At 40.3% G+C, this 6453-nt stretch overlaps 1 pseudogene; it reads right to left on the bottom strand.

The window, feature by feature from the left end:
• Nucleotides 1-2707: 2707 nt before the first annotated feature.
• Nucleotides 2708-3831, bottom strand: LOC119318774 (annotated as a pseudogene).
• Nucleotides 3832-6453: the final 2622 nt, after the last annotated feature.

Genomic DNA, 6453 nt, shown 5'->3' with positions numbered 1-6453 from the left:
GACAGATGTTCGGAAAGAAAACGTTTTGGGTTTGAGATGGGAGGGATGGCCGGGTGGAAGACGTCTTCCCCTGGGCTTGGGACTGAATCTTGAGGGAGTGCGTATCTATCGCATTTTGCAAGAACGGTCGACCAAACGCACATGTCTCAACACCCACAACGCACTTGGGCCGGCCCATTTAACCCATTCCTTCGTCCTGGTTTCAGGAACCTTCTAGCAGGTTCCTGAACTAACTTTTGCTTCTTTTATTTTTTATTTTTCTTTTTATCTTTTCTGTTTCTTTCTCTCTCTCTTTTCTTGTCCGAAAATTGTCAATTTCTAAATCATCTAAAAAATTCAGAATTTTAAAAGTCTTTTTTCTTCAAAAAAATGCTTGGAATGTCGACAAAAAGTGTGTTATGTAAAAATCTTTGGAATTTTTTTTAAAACTTTTTCAAAAGAGTTCATATCTTCGAAATTTGTACAAAAATAACAAAAAAGATCAAATTTCAAAATAATTTCGTGCTTTATAAAACCTTTTGGAGTTTCAAGTTTTTTTTCACTTTTTACAAAAAAAGATCAAATTTACAATATTTTGTTGAAAAAATGTTCTCACTCAAAGAAAATACTGAATTTTCAAGAAAAGTAACTCCCACTAAAATTGTTACTTTTTTTTTAAAAAACATCATGTTTTTCAAAAAATGTCCCACTTTTCAATTTTTGTTTTCAGAGAATGTTCATGTTTTCAATTTTTTATTCGGAATTTCAAAAATTGTTCAATTATTCAATTTCTGTTCAGTTTTTCTAAATTTGATCATAGATTTAAAAAGTGGTCTCATTTAAAAAATGAGTTTTTGAAAATTCGTTCATGAATTTTAAAAGTGGTCTCGTTTCAAGAAATATTCATTTCTAAAAAGATTTGTTTGTTTAAAAAAATGATCTATTGTTGCTGTTGTTCTTAAGTCTTCGCGCTGCTATGTAGACACGAATCCTCGGTGGTCCCTTGGTTAGCACCGCGGACTCATGAATTCGGCGTCTTGTGTTTGATTCCTAGCGAGTGCTCAATTTTTGTTGCATATTTTTGCACTACAGTACCCGTACAAATTGTTAGGCCGGCCCAGTCAATCGCTGCACTTATATAGTATAACAAAGTAAAATATTGTGCGCATCACATAGAGGCCAAAAGTTAAGTATTTAACAAATATATTTATATACATAAAATACACACACGCACAGTACTACTCGAATCTGTTTTATGCCGAGTGCCATAAATACTCGACAAAAGCCCCACAACACTTGACAAACGGGCGCCGAGCACTCTAAATTTTTGGGAAAGAAGGGGCAGAAACGGTGAGAAAGAAAGGAAATTGATGTTTTTCAAAAAGAAAAATGGTGAGTGTTATATGTCGGGTACTCAGCAAATATTTTCAACATCTGGAAAAGACAATAAATTCTTTGCCGAGTGTTCAACATGAGATGCTCTGGCAAACTCGCCTCATTGTAACAGCGCCATCACTTGTGCCAGCAAGGGACACGTGGCACCGGCTTTACTGAGTGCTCGCCGCAACCTTTGTCGAGTGCTCTGTTCGGTTGACTCAGCAAAGACCCGTGCATTGTTTTTTTCGTCACACAGGGCAAATAACAATACACTTGGCATACAAATCCTTTCCGGTAGCGACATGTGAAATCTTATTTGTGTATTAATGTCAGATTTTTTTAGGGCCTCAAATGCTTTTAAGTGCTTTCACAACCTAAATTTTACTACCTTCGTATGAGTTTATTAGTCCTCATCGTATTTTCGGTCATAATTTGACCATATGTTTGACTAGCAAGATGTTAATTCATGTCAAAAAAAATGTATTGTCCGATTCGTATTTGAATGTAGTTTCCAATGATTTCATTTTTCTATGCATAATTTATATTTTATTTGTTAAATTTATGATCCAAAATGCGAGGTGGCCTAATGAATCAGGACGGAGGTAGTACTCCCTCCATAAGGAAATAATAGTGATCTAAATACTCTTATATTTCTTTTCAGAGAGTATTTGATATTGTATAACTAAAGAATCTTTGTTGTACTAGCATATGTTGTACTCCGTCCGTCTCAAAATAAGTGTCTCAATTTTGTACTACTAACTTTAGTATAAAGTTATACTAATGTTAAGACACTTATTTTTGAAACGAACGAAGTATGTGTTAATACTGGAAGTTATTATAGGCAACCAAAATTGGAAGATAGAGATAGCATTAACTGGACATTGTTATATCTTTTCTAATCTGGTGTCGTGTTCTTAATAAAGATATTATTTTCCTTGTTTTATAAAAGTATACAAGAATGATAACTAGCGAACGTCTGAATTTTTGGGCCTCCCAGCGGACACCCTCAAAGCTCGAAAGAAGGACAATTTTTCTGCGAAACATGACATTTTCGGCTTTTTTTGCGCTATATGGCAATTTTCTTCTCCAATCATGGCAAATCCTACAAAGTTACCATGGCAACTTCAGTTGGTTTGGCATGACAAATTTGACGCCCGCTGAGAAAAACGCTCCCATAAAACATTCCCACAATATTGCGGTCAGTATAATCGTTATATACTATCATGGGCATGCATCATCCTACCTTCCCAATGATAAAGGTAATATTATTGTGTGATAATAAAATGAAGGGTCCAGATATATGTCTGGAACATGCATGTTGAAAGAACTGTCAAATCTTTATACGCATTTGTTACACTATCTTCGTGATATCATTCACGCCTTTCCTTTTGAACTTCACCGGGTACGATGCATATATGAGGATGCCACACAACCCATCCTCGGCCTGATTGTTGACGTCGCGTGCTATGCGGATGTAGCCATTTTCACCCCATTCAGGCCCCAATGAGTTCTTTACGATCCAGTAATCCATGCGTTTCTTCGAGTCCTGCTCATTGGTAGTGTCGTAACCCACCACTGTCATTTCGTGGTTTAGGTCTGTCCCGCATGGCCCCACGAAGACGCCTCCCCCATAGCGTCGGAAGGCCGTCGAGTTAGCATCGAGTCCACGACGACGGGTTGGGCCGCCACTGCCTGCATCAATGCCACCTCATTGGGCAGCACTTGTTTGTAGCCGTTAATGGTGACGACAGTGTTCCGGTTCTGCTTGGGCACCGAGCAGCGGCCACGCTCATGGCCAATGTACGGATACTCAGCCTCCGTTTCGATGCCCCCATGGTGGATAATGTACTTGAAGGCCCCTTCCGCGTTGCCGCCACGACATCCCTCATTCCCCTTATCGCAGTCTAGAAGTTGTTGCACAGATAATGACGTCAGGTTCCGGGTCCTGATGGAGTTGATGCCCTCCACCGCCGCTATCGCCGCGAAGGCCCAACAGCCCCCGCAGGTCCCCTGACGCTTCACGTTCGTCACTGCGGACGGACGTTGGTCGTATCCCATCATGCGCCAGTCCACGGCAGCTGGGAGGTCTTCGCGGGCAATGATGGATCCTTGCGTGAGCTGACCCTGATGCCGGCGCTTCCGGCCGTTGGACATGATGTTGGAGCAGCGACCATAAGTACGGTCTACCTCTTCATCGGTCATGTCGCCGAAGAGGTTGAGGCTTAGCTTGTAGGGAACGTCTTGTTGGTTGAACTCATGGATCATGCGTGCATTCTCCTTGAACACGTTGAAGCGCCGAGTCTTGTCGCCAATTTCGTGTTCCATGTTGTGGTTCTCGCACCAGCGCTCATACATCGCCCACAAGGACTCCTCCGACGCCAGGTCCTTATCCGTGATGTCCATGGCGCCCGCCGCCGACATAGTGGTGGTCAGCGCGATGGCCATGGGTAGCATCATCGCAAGTGCTCTTGCCATTGTGTGTAGTTGCTTCAAGTGTCTGGTAATGGTGGACCTTCTTATAATAATCTAACTCATGCTTATCTCTACCTATATCTATATCTATAACAATGGTGAGCCCTCAACATTTTTAATGCGCAATTAATATCATACCAAATATGAATGTTTGTGCTAATATCTCATAATTAATGCACAAATGATATTCTACCTTATCAACTTGCAATTAATTTCCTTTCCAATAATACACATTTACTTGTAGAGTACTAGTAAATGTGTATGTTAGTACTATTAAATGCATACACGCAATGCATGTTTTTTAAATAATTCATATCTATTATCAAAGTTCATCGGAAGTATAAAGTATCTCAAACATAACAAAAGATTTATCTGCTGCTGAATCAACACTTCCATTCGAAGACACAACAAGAATGCCCTTCTCCCCAAGCTTCTGGAATCTACCCATTTCTATTACACTAACCCCCTACCTAAGCTACAACTCACGTGGAACAAAAAGTCCCCTGAAAAGTAGTACAAAACATACCACAACAAAATGGAAAACTAGCGAATAAAGAGACGGTTGAAGAGTATACAATCAAATGATTCATTTGATTATATGTGGGGGCAACAAAATTACATCAGCCCACAAATAGTAAGAAACATGAAGAAACACAGTAAGAGAACTCGAAACATGTAGCCTCAACAGTTCAACTATGTGTGTGTGTGTGTGTGTGTGTGTATGTGTGCAAACTCAATAATGTAGACAAACTCGATAATTGCATTACACAAACACACAAATTACATGAAGCGATTGATCAGTTTACATTACATATGTGTGTGTTTGGGGGGGGGGGTACGTAAAGCAACTACAAAAATGATCAGAAATGAAAAGTAGGACTGAAAAACTAACTGAATCACTATGTGGATAACACAAATAAAACGTAGCTATAGAGAAACTCTAGAGTAAACTGATCATGATTTGCGGAGCACATCTATCATACTACAACCTCAGTAGAGGAAGCACAAGTCACAAATGCTTATACCATCATATCATTGAACTTCAAAAACTGAACCAAACCTAACATAAAAAACCTACCTCTGTGACTGAATATAAGACGTTTTTGCAACTCCAATAAAGATGGCCACATCACAAACCTGCAGGAAACAACCAATTAGAAGATGCAGAGGTAATAATGCAAATAATCACTAAAAGACTTACAAAGATACTCTCGGACTACAATTCGTTCGTAAGGTACAACATAGTAACTTTAAAATGTTGTGGAATTTAACCAAACAGAAATTACGGAGACTACTCACAAATTTATAGAAAAACAACAAAACAAATTACAGACCAACAACCACTAAAAGTTTCAAGATGTGAAATAATTAGATAAAGAACTAATAACCTTAGAAAGCTAAATCCAACTCTCCAATGAGGAGATTTTGCATACAGTACACCTAGAATTGCCCCAACATTACACATGACATGCACAAAGTGTTGGGGAATGCTATTTCAAAAAAATTCTACGATCACGCAAGATCTATCTAGGAGATGCATAGCAACGAGAGGGGAGAGTGCGTCTACGTACCCTCGTAGACCGAAAGCGGAAGCGTTTAGTAACGCGGTTGATGTAGTCGAACGTCTTCGCGATCCAACCGATCAAGTACCGAACGCACGACACCTCCGTGATCTGACGTCCCTCGTACTCTTGATCCCTCTACTTGACTAGCTCGTTAATCAAAGATGGTTAAGTTTCCTAGCCATGTACAAAGAGTTGTCATTTGATAAGCGGGATCACATCATTAGAGAATGATGTGATTGACTTGACCCATCCGTTAGCTTAGCACGCTGATCGTTACAGTTTCATTGCTACTGCTTTCTTCATAACTTATACATGTTCCTATGACTATGAGATAATGCAACTCCCGAATACCGGAGGAACACTTTGTGTGCTACCAAACATCACAACGTAACCGAGTGATTATAAAGGTGCTCTACAGGTGTCTCCGATGGTGTTTGTTAAGTTGGCATAGATCGAGATTAGGATTTGTCACTCCGATTGTCGGAGAGGTATCTCTGGGCCCTCTCGGTAATGCACATCAATATAAGCCTTCCAAGCAATGTGACTAATGAGTTACTTGCGGGATGATGCATTACGGAACGAGTAAAGAGACTTGCCGGTAATGAGATTAAACTAGGTATTGAGATACCGACGATCGAATCTCGGGCAAGTAACATACCGATGACAAAGGAAACAACGTATATCGTTATGTGATTTGACCGATAAATATCTTCATAGAATATGTGGGAGCCAATATGAACATCCAGGTTCCGCTATTGGTTATTGACCGGAGACGTGTCTCAGTCATGTCTACATAGTTCTCGAACCCGTAGGGTCCGCACGCTTAACGTTGGGTGACGATCGGTATTATGAGTTTATGTGTTTTGATGAACCGAAGGTAGTTCGGAGTCCCGGATTTGATCACGGACATGATGAGGAGTCTCGAAATGGTCGAGACGTAAAGATCGATATTTTGGAAGCCTATGTTTGGACATCGGAATGGTTCCGGATGAGTTCGGACATTTTTCAGAATACCAGGAGGTTATCGGAACCCACCCGGGAGTATATGGGCCTTATTGGG

Source organism: Triticum dicoccoides, chromosome 6A (assembly GCF_002162155.2).
Source record: "Triticum dicoccoides isolate Atlit2015 ecotype Zavitan chromosome 6A, WEW_v2.0, whole genome shotgun sequence".
NCBI classification, from domain to species: Eukaryota; Viridiplantae; Streptophyta; class Magnoliopsida; order Poales; family Poaceae; genus Triticum; species Triticum dicoccoides.
This window is presented reverse-complemented; position numbering and strand designations above follow the sequence as displayed.